Source organism: Lemur catta, chromosome 1 (assembly GCF_020740605.2).
Source record: "Lemur catta isolate mLemCat1 chromosome 1, mLemCat1.pri, whole genome shotgun sequence".
Lineage (NCBI taxonomy): Eukaryota > Metazoa > Chordata > Mammalia > Primates > Lemuridae > Lemur > Lemur catta.
The window spans coordinates 34,284,304-34,306,648 of record NC_059128.1 but is presented as its reverse complement, the minus strand read 5'-3'; the positions used below and the strand labels follow the sequence as shown (position 1 = coordinate 34,306,648).

The 22,345-nt window shown below is 38.5% G+C and overlaps 1 protein-coding gene and 1 non-coding gene across 2 annotated transcripts in view; both read right to left on the bottom strand.

The window, feature by feature from the left end:
* Positions 1 to 8,634, bottom strand: part of WDR89 (WD repeat domain 89) — a 46,928-nt gene extending 38,294 nt beyond the window's left edge. The window contains exon 1 of the mRNA XM_045565938.1: positions 8,491 to 8,634. The gene's annotated coding sequence lies outside the window, so the exon portion shown is untranslated. The remainder of the gene's footprint in view (positions 1 to 8,490) is intronic.
* Positions 92 to 199, bottom strand: LOC123631130. The gene has a single exon (XR_006733003.1). It is a non-coding gene; the product is annotated as a U6 spliceosomal RNA (small nuclear RNA).
* Positions 8,635 to 22,345: the final 13,711 nt, after the last annotated feature.

Below are 22,345 nucleotides of genomic sequence, written 5' to 3'. Positions count from 1 at the left end.
TACTAAATGATGAGAAAAAGTTTCACGTTGTTATTTGTAAATGAAACATTGTAGGTCTAACTCCTTTATATTCCCAGTAAATAAAGAGCCAAATTGGATAGTTCTCTTTTTTTTTTTTCCGTGTCATCCTTGCGCAGGGGCCATGCTAATCTTATCTGTATCGTTCCAATTTTAGTATATGTGCTGCCGAAGCGAGCCCTATAGTTCTCCTTTTAACATTCTATATGAAGTACCAAGTGAAATGTTTAGATGTAGTAAAGATCACCCTGACAGCTGGGCGTGGTGGCTCACGCCTATAATCCTAGCACTCTGGGAAGCCCCAAGATGGGAGGATGGTTGGGCTCAGGAGTTCAAGACCAGCCTGAGCAAGAGCTAGAGCAAGAGCTACACCCATCTCTACTAAAAATAGAAAAAATTATCTGAGCATGGTGGCCCGTGCCCCAGCTACTCGGGAGGCTGAGGCAGGAGGATCGCTTGAGCCCAGGAGTTTGAGGTTGCTGTGAGCTAAGCTGATGCCATTGCACTCTAGCCTGGTCAACAGAGGGAGACTATGTCTCAAAAAAAAAAAAAAAAAAAGGCTACTACTGTGGGCTGGTCCGAGTGCAGTGGTGTTTACAACTAATTGATCACAACCAGTTACAGATTCCTTTGTTCCATCTCCATTCCCACTGCTTCACTTGAACAGCCTTAAAAAAAATAAAGAAGAAAAGACTACTACTCTGGTTAGCAGTGTTTAGCTGAATGGTAAATCCTGCCTTTACCAAAAAATACATATATTGTGGTGGGGATGCCTGTAGTCCCAGCTACTCAGGAGGGTGAAGTGAGAGGATCGCTTGAGGCCAAGAGTTTGAGTGAGCTATGAGTGTGCCACTGCACTCCTGCCTGGGGGACGGAGTGAGGCCCCATCTCTAAATAAATAAATAATCTCGAGACTGAAGTCAAAGGAGAAAACACAAATGTTTTTACAAGTATCTGATGAGGAAAACTAAAAGAACTGAGTTTTTATGTCCAAAATAGAAAAAAAAAAAATTCTGAATGCTATTCTTTTTTTTATTAACCTCCCCTTATTCTATCCCCTGAATGCTATTCTTAAATTTAACATATCACTGAAGAGCTACTGAAAAAGAAAAAAACCCTTTTATCTGAGAAATATGAGCCCCTTTAAATTATCAGGCCCCAGAGAGGCATTTATTAATAAAATGTAACATCAGTCACATCTCACTCCCCCTTAAACTAAATAATTACCTCTTTGAAGCCACTTGCTATGCAAGTTCTAGACTAACACACACCAAGCATCCATAAAATGCCATATGCCCTGTACTTCAACAGTGTACAGCCAATGACTAACCAATATTATATCTGTAAACCAATGAGAATTCCTGCCAAACAACTCTCCTGATTTGTTCTTTTTACCCTAAAAACCTGGGCCTCTCTTGTTCTCTGGAGTGTTCCGAAAGGCAATTTGGAAGTGTCCCAGGCTGTAGTCCTAAACTGTGGCCCAAATAAACTCTGTATTAATTTTGCCTCAGCTTCTTCCTTTAAGGTCAACACTACCAAAAAGAAAGTTTTAAGAAATAGTTTTAAATTGTAGTATGGGCTGGGCAGGGTTGCTCACACCTCTAATCCCAGCACTTTGAGAAACAGGCTGGAAGATCACTTGAGGCCAGGAGTTTGAGACTAGCCTGGGCAACATAGCCAGACCCCCTCTCTACAAAAAAAAAAAAAATGTAAAAGGTGTGGTGGTGCATGCTGGTACTTCTAGCTGCTTGGGAGGCTGAAGCTACAGGCTCCCTTGAGCCCAGGAGTTCAAGATTACAGTGAGCTATGATCAGGCCACTGCATTTCTGCCTGGGTGACAGAGCAAGACTGTCTCAAAGAGAAAAATATATATATAAACCCACACACGCTCACATTTATATGGACAAATATTTGTATTTGCTATTATTAAAATATACCATGAAGTCTAAATTGTACATGATACTCAAAATTAATTAATTAATTTAAAATTTTAGAATGAGCTGGGCACAGTGGTGCCCAGTTACTACAATCCCAGTTAATCAGGAGGCTGAGGCAGGAGGGTAATTTGAGCCCAGGAGTTTGAGACCAGCCCCCATTTCAAAAAAAAAACAAAAAACTAAAGCAAGTTGTACATAATATTACTTACATATTCTCATGCTCTATCACTGTATAAGGGATCAACCAGAGAAATAGAACCAGTAGGAGATATATTAATATATTAAAGAATGTCTTTTGGCAAGGAATTATTTCATACAATTGTGGGGCCTGGGTACGCAAGTCTGAAATCACTAGAGTAGGCCATCAGGAAAGGTAGGCTAGAACTAAAGCATGAGTTGAAGCAGCAGTCTAAAGCAGAATTTCTTCTGGGAAACCTGTTCTGCTTTTTAGGCCTTTCAACAAATTGAATCAGGCCCACCTAGGTTATTTAAAATAATCTCCTTTACTTAGTCTACTGATTATGAACTTCAATCACATCCATAAAATACCTTCCCAGCAACACATAGATTAGTGTTTGATTGAATAACTGAGGACTGTAGCCTAGCCAGGTTGATACATAAAATTTACCCTCACGATCACATACATAGGAGACCTTCAGATCATTCATTTGAGTGTGGGGTTTGAGACTCGGAAGTCATTCCATGGAATTATGTTTGACATTTTGTTCTGAGAAAGAAAAGTAGCTCGGAATTTGAACTATGTGAGGTTTGCAAAATTTGTCAGGCTCAGAGAGACACGTATATGAGACTTCAGTCTCTGCCCACCCCGTGCCCAGGGGCAATTGTTCTTTCTTTCCTTCCCAGTGGTTTCCAGATTAGCTGATAAATTACCTAAAATGTTATCACAAATTGCACAGTGTGACCCTCACCTATTATCTTCATGTTCCTGGAATTTCTGGTACAAAGAACAACATATAGCCAATCAATGGCTTATGTTATTTTTATGAATCTATGTAAGAACTGCCCCCCCTTTTCCCCTTTATTTATTTATTTATTTTTTAAGGTCTTGCTCTGCCACCCAGGCTGAATTCCAGTGGCCTGATCATAGCTCACTGTAACCTCCAACTCCTGGGCTCAAGCAATCCTCCCTCCCTCCTCAGCCTCCAGAGTAGCTGGGACTTCAGGTATGTGCCACTACACCCAGCTAATTTTTTTTTTTTATTATGTTTTGTAGAGACGGGGTCTCACTATGTCACCTAAGATGTTCTCAAACTCCTGGCCTCAAGTCATCCTCCCACCTCCACCTCCCAAAGGGCAGGAATTACAGGTATGAGCCCCTTCGTCCAGCCTTTTTTCCTTTAAAACTCTACTTGTAACTCCTGATTATTGGAACATATATTCAGGGCAACTTATCTTCTCAGTTGCAGTTCTCAAATTTGATCCAAATAAACTCTCTGCTTATATTAATTTTTGCCTCAGTTTCTTTCTTTAGGCTGGTAGTCTTACATTTGTGAGAATGGGTTAGTATAAGTATACAAGGTATACAAACTGATCCTATTTTTTCTCTCTGTTAAAATATAACTAAAAGGAACAGCCCCAGCCTCAAACTCCATTCCAGCCTGGCTCTCTGACTTCCTGCCTCATTTGTTTGGCTAGTCCTTGAGACCCTGGCCTAATAATACCTTTCTCTTGAAGTGTCTGGCTCCAGTCCTAAGCACCATATTTCTTTGCCCAAATCTTGAATCCCAGAGCCTCTTGGAAGTTTCCCAATACATATAAAGCCTGCACCTAGGCATGCATGCCTCTGCTATGTAAGGAGTACTTCCTGGCAGGCCACCATCCCCTGGAGCTTCTGAAAATGTCAACAAGACTGCCGTTGAAACCAGAGGGTGGGTGGTGGTGAGAACATCCTGTGACAGGTGCCAGCTGGTTTATACCAGTCACTATGCCAAATTGCTCTTCTCAAGATAAGAGGTGGTGGTGTTTTAACTCCTTCAGTTTTAAGATGGACTTTACTATCACCTCTTTAAGTTTAGACAGATGAAAGCTGGCAAAGAGGCAAGGCTGGTGCTGAAACTGATAATTATGTTAAAAATACCACCCACTGCCAGAAAATTTTTTTCACAGTGCTGCTCAAAAGTGGTGAATTGACTGGTTTAAGCTGCATGTTATCTTCCTGTCACTTTGAAATTAAAAGAATGAACAAATAGCTACACTGAATGCAATAAGAAGAGAAGAAAAGAGAAAGACCGGAGCATTTGACACACCAATGTCTGGGTCTTCTATTTAACTAAGAATTAGGACCATACTTTATTTTAAACATAGAAGTGTGGTTAGGGCCAAAAGGAGCAGCTTGGGATCTTAATTATTCTAAGAGAACAAATTCACTTCTTTTTAAAATAAGATATGAAAGTGCCTGTTTGCTCATTCATGTGAAGTTGATTCAGGGCATATGTTACAAGACTGGTTCTATATGTACACAAATGAAGAGCTGAAAAAGTTCTTGAATTGCTAAGCCAAATGTAACCACACATTTACACTTTCTTTTTTTCTCCTCTCTCCTTGCACTCATTTTATTCTAATTCTGTTTTTCTGGTTACTTCCTTTCTGATTTGTTTAGTAGGAAAAAGTTCCATCACACCCAAAAGTAGAAAAAATGATATTATGAACCTTCATATATATTACTGTATCTCTTGACTTAAATTCATGGCCAACCCACATTCCCACTACATTTCCTATCAGATTTGTAAGCAAATCCCAAACATCATTCATTGGTTAATATTACTCTTTGTATCTCTAAATGATAAGAATTTTTTTTAAAAAAATAAATCACCACAATAGGCAGATGTTTTAATAAGGGCCATTACTCAGAGCTAGATGTGTGATTTTGAGCAAATTATTTTATCTTTCTCTATACTTCAAATTACTCATCAAGTGCCAATATCTCCCATTCAGGGACTTTAGGAAGATTAAATAACAATAAGATATGTAGCACACTGTAGGCATTCAGGAATTATTAGTTGAAGATCCAAACTTTGTTCCACCTACACCCCTTACTCTGTGAGATAATAGGAAGAAGACAAAGAAGGATATATTTGCTGACCCCTTTAATTGTTGAAAATGATCCTTGAAGAAAAGAAAAATTAATTGATAGGACTAAGAATGTACAACAGCCAGGAAGTAGAATTAAGGAAATATAAATGAAATAGATCAAAGTTATAGGCAGAGAAAAATAGAGTAGAATCCAGTATCTAAAAGAGAATTGGTGTGAAATTGATATGAATGTATGTGAAATAAGACTATTAGGCTTATCTGGTATCCTTGAGATTTTTCTTTTTCCCATGTGATTTCTAACTGATGTATGTGACAGTATAATGCAAAACTATCTAAACTGTAAAAGAAATATGAAAGCCTTCTGTTTTCTTTTGCAGGATTTCTGGATTTTTTTTTTTTTTTTTTGAGACAAGGTCTGTCTTTGTCACTCAGGAGGGAGTGCAGTGGTATCATCATAGCTCACAGCAACCTCATCCTGGACTCAAGCAATCCTCCTGCCTCAGTCTCCCTAGTAGCTGGGACTACAGACATGCGCCATCACACCTTCTAACTTTTTTATTTTTTCTGCTGTGTTGCTCCAGCTGGTCTCAACTCCTGGCCTCAAGCGATCCTTCCAACTTGGCCTCTCAAAGTGCTGGGATTACAGGTGTGAGCCAGCACGCTTGGCCAGAATTTTTTGCTCCCAGACTCAAATATCAATGGTATCCTTATTCATTGTCTATTTCTTTTTGGATTTATGTATTATTTGACTCTCTCATCTCATATCCTGGAAAAGTATTTAGTAGTGGGTTGGATTTAATTTTCTAAGCTTCTGTTACAAAAATTTCCTTGCCAGACAATACGATATCCTAAAATGAGCCAAGCATTGTAAAGATGGATCTGATCATGGTTGCCAGGATCTTAATATCTGTGCAATAATAATATCACATTGTAACAAAGCCATATTCTCTTTCATTTTTAAAAATGTGTGTTTATGCTGGAGATAAAATCAGAGTCATAGTGAGAGCCAGCAGCCTGAATAAGTTTGTAATCAGATGATTGCAGATGATTACAGATGATTACTATGAGGCTAATGAAGTGAAAGTTACTCCTAGATTTGGGAGAAGATAAAAGCAACATTAGGTAGATTATATTCTCAGTCACGAATATATTCACCTAATTAATTAGCATTTTTCCCATCCTTAAATTTAAATATTAAAAACTGATAGATGATAGTTGTTGGTTTATATTATAAAATTTACTACTTTTGATCATCATTTCTCAAACTTGTAACATGTAATAATTTTTCTCACCAATCTTCCACATTAAAGAAAATTAAGAAGAAATAAGTGAAAAACTTATTTGAGTGCTACATAGAATAGCATGAGCAGTAAAAAGATGAAAACTGTTGCTTTCAAAAAGCAAATTCATAAATATATACCTAGTATAAGTGGGATAAATTATACCCTTTGTCCTCAATCTCTGGGAGAATGCTCCGGGCAGGAGATAAACAAATCTCCCTCTTTCCCTAGATGCCTAAACTACCTATTTGATCAGCTAAGACAAGGAAAAGGAAGGATTTCAAAGCTTTGCTGGTAGTAGATGGTAGCCCTAGAGGTAGAAGCATGGTCTTCATTCCTTATGCACAAGTAGGCCTCTGGGCAGGATTAGAAACCAGAGGATAAAAAATGAGGAACAGGCCGGGCGTGGTGGCTCACACCTGTAATCCTAGCGCTCTGGGAGGCCGAGGCGGGTGGATCATTCGAGATCAGGAGTTCGAGACCAGCCTGAGCAAGAGCGAGACCCCCGACTCTACTAAAAATAGAAAGAAATTATCTGGCCAACTAAAATATATATAGAAAAAATTAGCCGGGCATGGTGGCACATGCCTGTAGTCCCAGCTACTGGGGAGGCTGAGGCAGTAGGATCGCTTAAGCCTAGGAGTTTGAGGTTGCTGTGAGCTAGGCTGATGCCACGGCACTCACTCTAGCCCGGGCAACAAAGCGACACTCTGTCTCAAAAAAAAAGAAAAAAAAAATGAGGAACAGAAAACACTCTGCAAAAATAATATAAAATACTACATCCATTGTAGCCAGAAATTTACACAAAATGTGTTTTATTTAGAAAAATATTTCTCTCTCTCTTTTTGAGACAGGGTCTCATTCTGTCACCCAGGTTAGAATGCAGTGGGGTCATCATAGCTCACTGCAACCTCAGACTCCTGGGCTCAACCCATCCTTCTGCCTCAGCCTCCCGAGTAGCTGGGACTACAAGCACACACCACCACCCCCAGCTAATTTTTTCTATTTTTAGTAGAGACAGGGTCTCGCTGTTGTTCAGGCTGGTCTCAAACTCCTGGCCTCATGTGATCCTCCCGTCTTGGCCTCTCAAAGTGCAAGGATTACAGGTATGAACCACAGCGCCTAGCAAAAATATTTATCTTTAATACAAATGGATTCATTCAACAAATATTATTCATCACCTATTATGTGCCGGGTATATTCTAGGTCCTGGAGAGACAATGTTAAACAAAATGCAGTCTTTACTCTCATGCGGTTTCTTTTCTCATGGGCAAACAGACAGTATCTATTATTTACATTAAAAAGGATATAATGTAATCTCAGCTAATGATATGCACTATGCAGGGTTGGATATTCAAAATATTTAACACAGGTATGGCCAGCTTGGTATCACTTCCTTATGTACTCCCTCATATTTGCTGTCTTCCTTTCCTGCCTCACTTCCCTTTCCTGCTCATTCCAACTTCCTTGACATTGAACTTCCCAATAAAGTGTTAGTATATAAGCTTTAGTTTGTCACCGTGTTCCCACGTCCTCCTCTCCTTACCACCACATCACCCCCAATCAGGACATAGGCCAGCCTTCCCCTTCTTGTAACTGGTGTTGTCCCTTTACTTGCTGGATCATGGAAAGGGCTGGGAGATGCTGGGGTAGCAAGAGCAAGGGCTGCACTCAGGATCCAGGGCAGCGGCTATTTACTTACCAGCATGGAAGTGCAGCATTACAGTAATGTAGCAACTGACATACCATGCTAGAATATATTAGCTGAAAATCAGCCCTGGTGCTATGAAGAAAAATAAAGCAGGCAAAGAGGATGGAGCATGATGGAGTAACTCTGTATTCCTTTGGTAAGTATAGTGTCCTTGGGAGGATTTTGTGTGTGGTTGTACCCACATGCACATGTGTGGATATTTGATACAGCAATTGTCTGTGGAATGACCAAAGAGCACAGGAGACATCTGTTTATCCCCACAGATGGAGACTTCACTGGTGACTAAAACTGGGAGTGTCAAAGCTCACCTTAGATTCTTCTGATGAGCCCTCTTTCATGTTGTTCTAGACTAAATAATTCATGTTTTAGAATATATATTACAATCTATTTCCCATAGATTGAATTGGTGTGAGAGAGAAAGGTCCTAGTGCAAGACTGAAACCTTGTGGGTAGATGTTTGTGGGTGTGTTCTAAAGGGAATAGCGGTTACCAGGAGGAAATCCTAGGAAGCTCCAGGGTGCCCCTCCTGCTCCTGAGGCTGGTATCTTTCCATGAGTTTGCTCACGTGTCCTCTGAGGCCTTGAACCATCAATCGTATCCTCATTTTATTTTCAACCTTCTTTTCAGGTCTAGCTTTTTCTTCTTCCTGCAAATATACAAGTCTCTTCAATAAAAAAAAATGTCCTATGACCTTGACTACCCTTAATTTATTAATTCCATTTTCTATGAAACCTTATATGCTACGCAGATTTATTTCATCATGTCCCTTTTATTCTTTGATCTGCTAAAATACAGCTTTAATCCCTAGGCTTCTGTGAAAACCTTTCTCTCAAAGGTCACAGATCTACTCTTTTATTTTTTTATTTTTAATTTTTTTTACAGATGGGAAGTCTCACTATTTTACTTAGGCCAGTCTTGATCACCTGGGCTGAAGCAATCTAACCTTCTCAGCCTCCCAAGTACCAGAAACTACAGGCATGTACCACCACACTCGGCTTTGAATTTTTAAAAAGTTAATAACCCACAGCCTGGTGCAGTGGCTCATGCCTATAATGCTAGCACTCTAGAAGGCCAAGGTGGGAGGATCGCTTGAGGTCAGGAGTTCAAGACCAGCCTGAGCAAGAGTGAGACCCCGTCTCTACCAATAATAGAAAAATTAACCCAGCGTCATGGCGTGTGCCTGTAGTCCCAGCTACTCAGGAGGCTGAGGCAGGAGGATCCCTTGAGCCCAGGAGTTTGAGGTTGCAGTGAGCTATGATGACACCACTGCACTCTACCCAGGGCAACAAAGTGAGACTCTGTCTCAAAAAAAAAAAAAAAAAAAGTTAATAACCCAAAAGAACAAAACAAATGAGAAAAGAGATTTTAATAGATTTACAGAAGATGGAAATTGGATGTAAGAGTGGTTATTTAGCAGGGTTGAGACAGTTTAAGGAACAAAACTCAGAAACACTCATGAAAAGCAAGGTAATTAACTCAGAAAAACCCCTCAGAGGCTCAGTATTTATAGGCACCAAGTCCACAAGATGGCATTAGACCAAAAGTCTGTACTGAAATGTGGCTGGACTCCCAATTCCCCTCTCCCATTTCACAGATCATTACTTCTAAAAATGAACAGCCAGCCAAAGATTTCAAACATTTGAGAAAAACCTCCTACATAAAACAAATAGAGAAAAAGGACATGTAGAAAATGGGGCCAATATAGAGAAAACTTTGAAATAATTATTTTTATACTCATAAAGATAAGAGTTTGCATCCCCAAAAGAATAACAATTGTGTGTATATGTATGTATTTTATATAATACATATATTACATAACAAGCTTTCTTATTAACTGACATAATATATTGATTATATGTAATTATATATAATATATATCAGTTAACAAGAAAAACTTGATATACATTAATATATAACATATATATTAGCATATGTCAGTTAATAAGAAAGAGCTCACAGAAATGAAAAAATATCTCACAGAAAGAAGTATAAAAAGCAAAGAGACAGAAATTAGAAGAAAAAAAATTTTTTAAAGAGAGAATCAAGTCAGAAGATCCAATTAATATGACGTCCAGAAAGAAAACAGAGAGAGGTACTTGTCAAACAATACAAGAACATGTCCAAGAATAGGACATAATCTCCACTGTGTACCCCAAAAAATGAGAACACACACTAAGGTACATACTGTGAAATGTCAGCATGCTAGGCCTACAGAGAAGATCTAAAAAGCATCCACAATAATGAGGGGCCGGGTCATGGCAGAAAAGTCCTCATTCACTATGATGTGAATTCAGCTAAAATTAATAAGTCAAATATTCCTCCATCAGAACATTGTTTAGAAATATGGCTGTAAATTCAGGCAAACAGCTAGAAGGCTGGAGGAAGGTTGCGTGGTGAGCAGAACTGGGGACAGGACACAGGTAGCACAGGGAACTGCTTATAAAGCCTTTTGTGGCTTTTTAAAACTACAAACACGTATTACTTTGGGAAAAAAATAAATATTAACAAAAAACCTTTCTAGCTTCCCTGTTCCCTTTTGCCACCATAATAAGGCTTAAATTGCCATCTCATGCTCTTTAAAACCATGCCTCATCCTGATCTCATCTGTCAACTCTCTCTCCCCAGCTTCACACATCTTGCACATCAGTCACTCATTCCTTTAAGGACATGGATTGAGCACCTACTATGTGGTAGTGGGTATAGAAAGATGAATAAAGCATCTTCCCCATCTTTAATAAACTGTCTAATGGTAGAAACAGATGCATACAAAATAAATATAGTTCAGTGAATTTGATGTTTAAATAAAAGCATGGACAATGACCTCTTCTATGGGAATCCAAAAGAAAGAGCAACATGTTGCCCAAGTTTGTCTCCCATTCATAGCTCCATGCCCTTGATAATGCTGGCTTGTTTGGTTGGGTTTTTTCCCCCCCTGTGGCTGTACCAAAGGACAACATGAAATTTCTCTTACCAGTCCTGCCCTCACCCTCCTCTGAGAAACAAAGGCTTTTTTTTCCTTGCTCTCCAGTCACTTTGCCCATTATGTTCTGATTCTATTTCAGTCAGGAAGCTTTATAAGATAGATTAAGGACCCTAGCTCCAGGTCCTAAAGACTCTGACAGTTCCTGGATATTTCACAGGGCAGGCTACATATCCACTCAGCATTCAGTCACTTCATTTCTTAGGGGCAGTAAGACCACCAATCTAATAAGGTTGTTTTGAGGATTACATGAGACAATGCATTTAAAATGCTTAGAACGTTTAAAATGCTTGGAACCTAGGATTCATTATTGTCATGTCTGTCTGCCGCATTGGATACATTCCTGTAGAGGACAGGGACTGTGTGTGATTCGACCCTTTATCACCAATCTCTAGCCCAGAGACTGACAGCTCCAGGAACATGTTTGCTATGATGAGGTGGGAAGAAAGAAAAGGTAGTTCTGGAAAATTTAATGGAGACTTTGGGGCCTGAACCAGGGATGGATAACAGCTAGCCAGATGGTGGCAGTGGCCCGTGCAAATAGTGCATCCCTGGGAAAGAGCATGTGGGAACCAGTGAGGCAGTCAGCCTGACTGCAGAGAAGGGGTGTTGCAGGGTCAATGGGAGATAAGGCTTGTAGGAAGAAAAAATACGTGACTGTGAACACAGGCAGACGTATTTCTACCTGAGGTAGTGAACAGAGACTCTGTAGGCTTTGAGCAAGAATAACATGACCATATACCAACACCTGAGGGAGGTTAGTAAGTTAGCAGAATGCAAAACTGAATTCCTGGCCTGTTTCCTTTCCGAACTCTTCACACTGGATTAGTCACACTTGGCGTGGAGTTAAGTGAAGACTGTGCATCTGAGAAGTATTAGCAGTGAGAAAAAAAAAAAAAATGAGTGAATTGCTAAGAGCAGCAGAGTAAAGCAAAGATAATTTGTTTTTTGTTTTTTTTTTTTGAGACAGAGTCTCACTTTGTTGCCCAGGCTAGAGTGAGTGCCGTGGCATCAGCCTAGCTCACAGCAACCTCAGACTCCTGGGCTTAAGCGATCCTACTGCCTCAGCCTCCCAAGTAGCTGGGACTACAGGCATGCACCACCGTGCCCGGCTAATTTTTTCTATATATATTTTTAGTTGTCCAGATAATTTTTATTTCTATTTTTAGTAGAGACGGGGGTCTCGCTCAGGCTGGTCTCGAACTCCTGACCTTGAGTGATCCACCCGCCTCGGCCTCCCAGAGGGCTGGGATTACAGGCGTGAGCCACCGCGCCCGGCCAAGCAAAGATAATTTGAAAGGGAAAGAAGATTTGGAAGAAAACTGAGAGCGCAACATTCATTTTTTTTAATTCGGCAAATATTCATTGCACCTGTATTACCTGCAAAGCACTGCTAAGTACTATGGTGAATACAAAGAGTTCCTCTTTTCAAGTAGAAGGAGTAATGCAGGTTCACAGATCTCCATGTACAAGATGAAATGTGATAATGTTGGGAGACAACATTCTAGACCATTGATTCTCAAACTTTTTGGTCTCAAGACCCCTCTACACTTTTCAAAATTATTGAGGACCCCCAAAGAGCTTTTGTTTATGTGGGTTATGTCTTAATACTTACTATATTAGACATTAAAACAATTTAAAAATATTTACCCATGTTTAAGTAATTATATTAAACCTATTACATGTTAACATAAACATTCTATGAAAAATATATTTTTAAAAAAATTTTTAAAATTTTTTTTTAAAAATACATTTTCTGAAACAAAGAAAAATAGGTAGGAAGAAGAGTTGTTCTGTGCAAGTTCCCTTAATGTCTGGCAGGTAGAAGAAACTGGGATTCTCTTCCCTTCCTCTGCCTTCAATCTATTGTGATATGTTGTTTGATTTAAATATTTGAAGGAAATCTGGCCTCAGAGAGAGATGGAGTAGGAAAAGGGAGGAATTTTCAGACTGCTTGCATGGGTATGGGGGACCCCTAGGGGTCTTGGGTCCATATTTTGAGAACCCCTTTTCTAGACTATAATCAGTGACTTAACCTTCCAATGGGATCTATTTGTTAGGTAACTACCACCAATCCCAACACCAGTGAGAGCTAATAGAAAGGGAATGGAACATTTGTCAGTTATTTTTTAAAGTGGTTTCTTAAAAAAATTAAAAAAGGACTGTAAACATATGGTTCAAAAGGTATACGTTAAAAGAAAATCTCCCTCTACCCCTGTCCCTCAGCTACCCAGATTCCCTTGCAGGGGGCAAACAGCTCTACCAGTTTCTTATCTTTCCTGCCAAGAATATTTTATGCCTGTACTAGCATGTGGCATACAATAGTCTGTTCTGTACTTTGCTTTTCTTCAATTAACAATATACCTTAGAGATTTGTTTATATATGTGTGTGTGTATATATACACACAACACACACACAACGCATACATTCTTTTACAGTGCTGCATTGTTTATTATGGATATAGCATAATTATTTAATCTTCTGTTACTACAAACCATAACGAAGTAAATACCATGGTTCATGCGTCTTTATACATGCACATACACAAGTATATAGCTTCACAACTTATTAGAAACATAGTTGTTGGCCGGGCGCGGTGGCTCACGCCTGTAATCCTAGCTCTGGGAGGCCGAGGCGGGTGGATCGCTCGAGGTCAGGAGTTCGAGATCAGCCTGAGCAAGAGTGAGACCCCGTCTCTACTAAAAATAGAAAGAAATTATCTGGCCAACTAAAAATATATATACAAAAAAAAAAATTAGCCGGGCATGGTGGCTCATGCCTGTAGTCCCAGCTACTCGGGAGGCTGAGGCAGTAGGATCACTTAAGCCCAGGAGTCTGAGGTTGCTGTGAGCTAGGCTGATGCCACGGCACTCACTCTAGCCCGGGCAAGAAAGTGAGACTCTGTCTCAAAAAAAAAAAAAAAAAAAAGAAACATAGTTGTTAAGTCAAACAGATGTGCATTTTACACATTGATAGCTACTACCAAACTTGACCTCCATAAATTTGCCAACCCTGTCCAACACAGTATATTATGGAATTATTTTATCTTTGTCATCTGATTAATGAAAAAAATGCTACTGCATTATAGTTTTGCTTTGCATTTCTATTATTATGAATGTTTTTCCATTTCAATGAACTATTTCGTGCTCATTTCTCTAGTCTATTGTTGGTTTTACTGATTTGGAGAAACTTATATAGGAAGACAGCTCTGTAAATGGGAGGTTCTGGCAAGCCTGAAAATATGTGTAGTATGAAGATATTGGGAAAATAGGGGACAGAGTGCCCACATAAAGAAAAAGATACTGAAAGGGGAAACGGAAGGAGACCAGCTTTCCCTGTTTTACATGTTCCATAGGCCTGTGCTTCCCAGGCATAATGACTGGTGTAGTCATCTGCAGAATGGAGTTTGCAGGGTGACTCACTGAGGCTCAGGAATAAAATATTAGAAGTTCTATTTAAATTTCTTTTTTAAATCTAAAAGCAGGAAATTATTTCTTATTAATATTTAGTATGTGGATTGACACTTGGGTCTCTACTCTGAAGGGCAGAAAGGTGGCTGTATCAGGGACAAGAGCAAGAATTCCACGTCATCCTAACTTGTTTGTTAATTTTCAGCCTTTTAGGACACATTGAACAATGGTTAAGTAAAAGATTTACCAATTATAACACCCAACTTTAACTAAACTAACCTCACAAAATAAGTGTTGGTGTCATGCCCAGATCCCACTTAAAAAATAGCAACAACTAAGAAGAAACCAACTTATACACCACTGGAGAAATATTTCTTTCCTGCTACAGTTAAAATAGCTAAGATAATTTACAGAATTTTAAAAAAGAGACAAACTCAAACACATTCTTTAATTAACATTTACTAGAGGGAATCTGCGTAGAAAATATTGTGGAAAGTTAAAGAAACAAGTCTCAGGACAAATTATGCAGTGTGGGCAGTTCCTATTTATTTGGATGAAAATAGGAACATTTCTAATATGTCTCATGTTATTTCCTGAATTTTGAGTTGATAATGAAGCATGAGGAAGAACTATTTTTTTTAGTAAGCCATTAAAAGAAAGCTATTCCAGGAAGGTTATGTTTTTGGTAATAAATTACTTCTTTGATAAAAACAATTTTTCACAGGAAAATAAAACTGTGGAGTTTTTTTGTTTGTTTGTTTTTTAGTGGAGCAACTGACTCCACTAGAATAAACGAATTTCTGGGATACAGTTACAGCACTAATAACACATGTGAAATCAAATCACCGGATTCTTTCATTGACAGGTTACTATAACAAAAAAGTTGGAGCCAGACTGCACAAACTTCTATATCATTGATCTAGTTACTTTAATAAAAACAACACTTTAAAAATTTAGCCAAGTATGGTGGCATGTGCCTGTAGTCTCAGCTCTACTCGGGAGACTGAGGGAGAAGGATCACTTGAGCTCACGAGTTGGAGGTCAGCCTGGGCAATATAGTAAAACCCTGCCTCTAAAAAAAAAATTTTTCTTTTAGTGTAGCCTCTTTACAATACTCAATACTTTTTAATAATCTGTAGAATGGACCAAAATTTTTTTCCTACAACAGGTAGGTTTGTTGGTATTTTGTGGCAAAATACTTATAAGAGCTGCCAAAGTGAAAATTAGTTACACAATTTCCTTTTACAAAAGAGAAAAGTGTTTTATATTTCCTGACCTTTCCTGTGCTAACAAGTGGCTCTCAGTTATGTGCAATATTGGCAGATATTTTGGGGAAAAGAAAGAAGAACACGATCTGTTCCTTCAAGGTAACAGTGACCTTTTAACAATAAATGGAAAAGTAATTGCTTAGCAAAAGTAGGTATAATTTTAAAACACATATTTGGAAATGTTTCTATCATTCTGTGGGTTTTTTTTTTTTTTTTTTTTTTGCTAAAAATTACCTATTTGTCACCTATAAAAACTCAAGTACAGTACACTGAAATTTGGAAACAGAATTGTCAAACCTGTTTGAAAATTTTCCAAATGAAGAGTTACAGTGGATTTTAAATCCACTTTTTTTTTAAATTTAAATTTTAATTTTTTTTGAGACAGGGTTTCACTCTGTTGTGCAGGCTAGAGTGCCATGGCGTCAGCCTAGCTCACAGCAACCTCAAACTCCTGGGCTTAAGCGATCCTACTGCCTCAGCCTCCTAAGTAGCTGGGACTACAGGCATGCACCACCATGCCCGGCTAATTTTTTCTGTATATTTTTAGTTGTCCATATAATTTGTTTTTATTTTTAGTAGAGACGGGGTCTCGCTCTTGCTCAGGCTGGTCTCGAACTCCTGAGCTCAAACGATCCACCCACCTCGGCCTCCCAGAGTGCTAGGATTACAGGCGTGAGCCACCGCACCTGGCCCAGATACATTTCTAAGTGAAGAAAATCATAGAACCATATATATACATATATATATGTATAAAATATATAGCTCATTTTTATTTGAATTAATTTTTAAAAGGATATATATGTACACTAGTGAATACTATTTTTAAAAGTCTACAGAAGAATGGGTTAACACTGGTTATCTCTGAGGAGTGAGATTATTTGACTGAGAGGGAAAGACTTTTATTTTTCCTTTTTTACCTCTATTTCTAATTTTTTATTTGACTATGAGCGAGTTTTACTAATTTATGACAAAGTTTAAAAAATATTAATGTTTCAAAATGGCCTCATCAAACAGCTACATTACAATGTCACGTACCCAATCAGAAATCTTTGCCACAATCCCCATTTAGAAAGAAACAGCTTCTAAACTCCCAAGAACAGGGTCTCCATACAGACTAAATAGCACATGAAGACTTGCTGTTCCAGATATTGACTGTAAGGGGAGATTAGACTTTCTTTGTCAAAGGAATATTAAAGTGTAATTACAAAGTTGTAAAATATTTATGTGTAAATTTAAAAAAATTTTCATCTAAAAGGGCTTTCTTTTTAATACTCAACTAATTAAACAATAAGTTAATCAAATACTTCATCTCAAAGCATTCTGGCTAATTTTGTTTAACTGATACTTAATTATAAATCAATACACTTTAATGTATAGATAATACTAAAATTTACAACTTACTGCTGATTAATTTTAGGACTTCTCTATCAAGACAATGAAAGTAAGTTGTTAACGCTACTTCCTGATTTTGCAAAAGTCCAACATAGTGTTTTGAATAACTGCAAAGAAATAGAGAAGTTTGTTCTCTGGAGAAAGCAACTACTATTCCTCTCTTTGGTGCTTACACATATTACTAATTTTTCAAAATATAAATGTAGCTTTTATTCTACTGAGAATACTCTTCTTAATACTCAGATTGCAACTGTAAAAATACTACATACAGAAATAAAACAGAAACTTTTTAAAAAGTGCCAACCTCTATCAACAGAATTTGCATCGAATACTTGTTTGTGAAACATTTATGTATACACACACACACACACACACACACACACACATATGTATTTTTGAGACAGGGTCTTGCTTTGTTGCTCTGGCTAAAGTGCAGTGGTGTCATCATAGCTCACAGCAACCTCAAACTTCTGGGCTCAAGCGATCCTTCTGCCTCAGCCTTCCAAGTAGCTGGGACTCCAGGTGCACAACACCACATTCGGCTAATTTTTCTATTTTTTGTAGAGACAGGGTCTTGCTATGTTGCTCAGGCAGGTCTCAAATTCCTGGCCTCAAATGATCCTTCCACCTTGGCCTCCCAAAGTGGTAGTATTACAGGCATGAGGCACTGTGCCCAGCCTGTGAAACATTTATGTATTGAGAGCTTTGAAAAAGGCAAAATATGTAGGTTAAGGTCCCATCAGTATTCCTAATGATACATTGGAGGGTGAAGGGTATACAATATTGGAAATTGCCTATAAAGCATGAGTCATGCTCTCTTTTGAGCAAGAACTATGGAAACCTGGCAACAAAGGTTAATTTCCAACCTGGTAATATGTAATACATTTTAGACTGTTACAGTTTGAACTGGTAGCTAATAATTGAACGTCTTCGTCCTTTTGTTATTGATTTGTTTTAAACCTGGAAAAACATTCTTCACCTCTGCCCAGTCCTCTAGCAGATGGGAATCTTCACTGGAGTCAAGCTCCAATAGCACGAGAGAGTTGTGCATTTCTTTCCAGCTGTTCACTTGTATAATTATCATGGCGCTAATTAGTGGGTTTTTATTCTGCAATAGAAATGTCTTCAAACACAAGCATTTCAAGTTCAGGACTTTAAGGCAAGCTTGGATAACAGAAAATAAAACTCTGATTTGGAAAGCTGGAAAACTTTAGACAGCAGTCAGAAATTTCAGTTTGTTCAATTTACTTTAGAAGAAATTCATTAAATACACATTACTGAATGTACTAGATGTAGTTTTATAAGAGCTTTTGTAAATATTTTCTTCTCTTCTTTCAAATCACATGATCTATAAGGATTATTTTTGAAGAAGAAATTATTGTTTTATATTGGCAGTATTTCAATAAAACACTGTTAATTTAACTGTTGATAAATATGTAAAAGGTTATTTGAAATGTGGTGATTTATGCTATTGTATGATTAATGAATATTAGTGATATGTAATTTTTCATTGTGCTAACTGAAATTTGGACTTAGAACAGAAAAAGGATAATGCAACTGCATTTGATTAGTGGCAATGAATTTTAAACATATCGGAAAATTAAAAATGAATTATAAATATGTTGAAGATATGCTAGTCTGGGCAACATAGCAAGACTCCCACCTCTAAAAAAAGAATTAAAAAATTAGCCAGATATGGTAGCATGGGCCTATAGTCCTAGCTACTTAGGAGGCTGAGGTGGGAGGATCCCTTGAGCCCAGGAGTTCCAGCTTGGGCAACAAAGTGAGACCCTGTCTCAATAAATAAATAAATAAATAAATTGAAGTTATGAATTTAAAACTGAATCATAAACACTGTCAAGGTCGGGCGCGGTGGCTCACGCCTGTAATCCTACCACTCTGGGAGGCCGAGGCGGGTGGATCGCTCGAGGTCAGGAGTTCGAGACCAGCCTGAGCAAGAGTGAGACCCCGTCTCTACTAAAAATAGAAACAAATTATCTGGCCAACTAAAAATATATATAGAAAAAAATTAGCCGGGCATGGTGGCACATGCCTGTAGTCCCAGCTACTCGGGAGACTGATGCAGTAGGATCGTTTAAGCCCAGGAGTTTGAGGTTGCTGTGAGCTAGGCTGATGCCACGGCACTCACTCTACCCAGGGCAACAAAGTGACAGTCTGTCTCAAAAAAAAAAAAAAACACTGTCAACCATTTCAAGATACTATGATAATTCTGAAGCATAGGTTATGTAGAGATTCACAGAGTTACAAGATGAATTAAGGCCAAAGTAAGTTTATAAGGAGAAACAAAAATGTCAACCTTAAGGTTGCCGTAAAAAATGCTTTGAAACTGATGGCACAGACATCTATTAAACTAATGCTATAATTTCATTATAAATGAAATGTTGATTACTAAAGGCCATTTTCAATCTTTTTCTTTTTGAGACAGGTCTTGCTTTGTCACCCAAGCTGGAGTGCAGTGGTGTCATCATAGCTCACTGCAACATCAAACTCCTGGGCTCAAGAGATAATCCTCCCATCTCAGCCTCCCGAGTAGCTGGGACTTCAGGCATGTGCCACGAACCTGGCTAATTCTCAAAAACTTTTTGCAGAGACAAGGTCTCACTATGTTGTCCAGGCTGGTCTTGAACTTCTGGGTTCAAGCAATCCTCCTGCTTCAGCTCCCAAAGTGCTGGGATTACAGGCATGAGCCACCACTCATGGCCTCAATTTTTTATTAAAAAAAGAACACTGAAAAATCAATCTTCTTGGCTGGTTGTACCAATACGAAATCACATAATTATTGATCTGAATGATGAGGGTCTATCTCAGACTTTCTTCATTTGCACATTTAGGGGTTGGCAAATGTGAGGCTGCCACTTCCAGCTTCATGCCCATAGCACAGATTGACTAGTAGAAATAACCAGGACCAAACCACAGTCAGCAGAGAAAGCTAGAGAGGGCCTTGGATAGTGAGCACAGGTTTAGCAAAGTCAGTTCTATGACATGGAAATACTGGCTAGATAGCCTGTTTTCTGAGACTCGTTGATATTATATGAAGAAGGTAGATTTTAATTACTTTAGGCAAAAACCTTAAATAATCACAAGGTTGAAAGGGAGAACTCGGCAAAAGAAGCATGCTTTCTTGGCCAGGTGCAGTGGCTCATGCTTGTAATCCTAGCACTCTCGGTAGGCCAAGGTGAGAGGATCGCTTTAGCTCAAGAGTTTGAGACCAACCTGAGCAAGTGTGAGACCCTGTCTCTATTAAAAACAGAAAAATTAGCCGGGCATGGTGGCACATGCCTGTAGTCCCAGCTACTTGGGAGGCTGAGGCAGAAGGATCACTTGAGCCCAGGAGTTGGAGGTTGCAGTGAGCTATAGTGATGCCACTGCACTCTACCCCAGGCAACAGAGTGAGACTCTGTCTCAAAAAAAAAAAAAAAAAAAAAAAAAGCATGCTTTCTAGATGAAGGGATCTGATTATTTTGAAATACAGTATAATAAGTAATGAATCGATGTAACAGGTGTACAAATAAGCTGTTATAAAAGAGAGGGTTTTTGCAGGGCAGGTGTTTGCAAATGGGCAGCAAGCCAAAATTCAATAAAACAGTATGTTCCTCACAGGCAAATATGTCAAAAATTACTGTATGTAGTTTGACATGTTAGGAATTGGCTCTGGGTGCCTGAGACTTCTGAGTTCAAGCCATGGAGAGGAGTTAGGGAGAAGTCTTCTCACTTGTGGGGACTGGTGACTTCATAAGGAATTATTAGGTCCCCAATGTGAAAAAATGATCTTTTCTCCAGACCAGAGCTTTTTTAATAGACTGTAGCGGGCCAGTCTGATACAAAACACCCTTAAAAGACTTTTAGTCAGCCCTAACCGCTTGGAAGGGTTTGGCGCTGGAGAACCTAGGTCAGGCCCACCGAGTAGAATTAGTAATTTAGAAACTATGTGGTGTATTTAATGAGAAAGTGCTGTTACAATACAAGAACTTGAGTGCGCATCTGAATGACCTAACAAATTGCTTGGTTTGGGCCCCCAAGTTTTTGGTTCAGTATGTCTGAGATGGAGCCTGGGAATCTGCATTTCCAACAAGTTCCCAGGTGATGCGGATGGTCAGGGGATTCCACATTGAAAATCACTGCTGCAGATGGTTCTGCTAATTCCCTTGACATGATTTCCTAATATTTTCTTTTTGTTGTTTGATGTATATGAGATAAAACCTAGATAATGACACTAAAATTTATTACTTAAGATCAGGTGCTACAGTCATTCGGTGGATATTGTTTACTTTAGATTTTACATTTTTCCTGATTGAGATATAGATCTAATCTTAGATTTAATGTGGATTTTTTTAAAAAAACTGTAATAAAATCAGTTCTAGTATGTAATAAATGCCAATTTCATAAATCTATAAACCTCAGGAATGTATTATACTTACTGTGACCTTCAATTCATGAGTGGATAAAGAAAAGGTAGTGTGTGTATATATATATACATATATATATATGTATGTATGTATACACACACAGCACAGAGTACTACTCAGCCATAAAAAGGAACGAAATAATGTCATTAGCAGCAGCATGGAGGGAATTGAAGACCATCCTAAGCCAAGTGTATCAGGAATGGAAAACCAAACACCATATGTTCTCACTAATAAGTGGGAGCTAATAGATGTGCACACATGGGCACACAGTGATATAAAGTACACGAGAAACAAAGCAAGGGGAGGGTGTGTGATAAAAACTTACCTATTGGGTACAATGAACACTATTCTGGCAATGGGCATACTAAAAGCCCTGACATAAGCATTGTACAAGATATCCATGTAACAGAACACCTGTACCCCCTTAATGAATATTTTGAAATAAAAAATACTTATTGCCTCATTCTCCAATTTCTTTTTTCCCCCTTTAACTCCTTACAATCTGACTGTTGCCTCTACTACATATACTATTGAAATTGCTCTCCTAAAGGTAAACAATAAACCCATTCAGGATGTGTGCCCTCATCCTGAATCATCTACTAGTGTTTGACATCATGGATCACTTTGTTCTCTTGGAAACTCTCTCTTCTCTTTCAGTCTGGGTTTTACAGTCTTTTTAACTGGCTCTTTATCTTCTACTTCCTCTCTTGTTTTCACTGGGCAGACATCATTCATAGCACTCCTAGTAATAAAATTTGAATAAATCTTAACAACAAGCCCTTCCGGAAAACACTCTGAGTTGACCAGTGTTTGTCCTTAAGAGGAAGCATGTGTCGTGAAGACTCTAAACTATCTCCAAAAGCAACT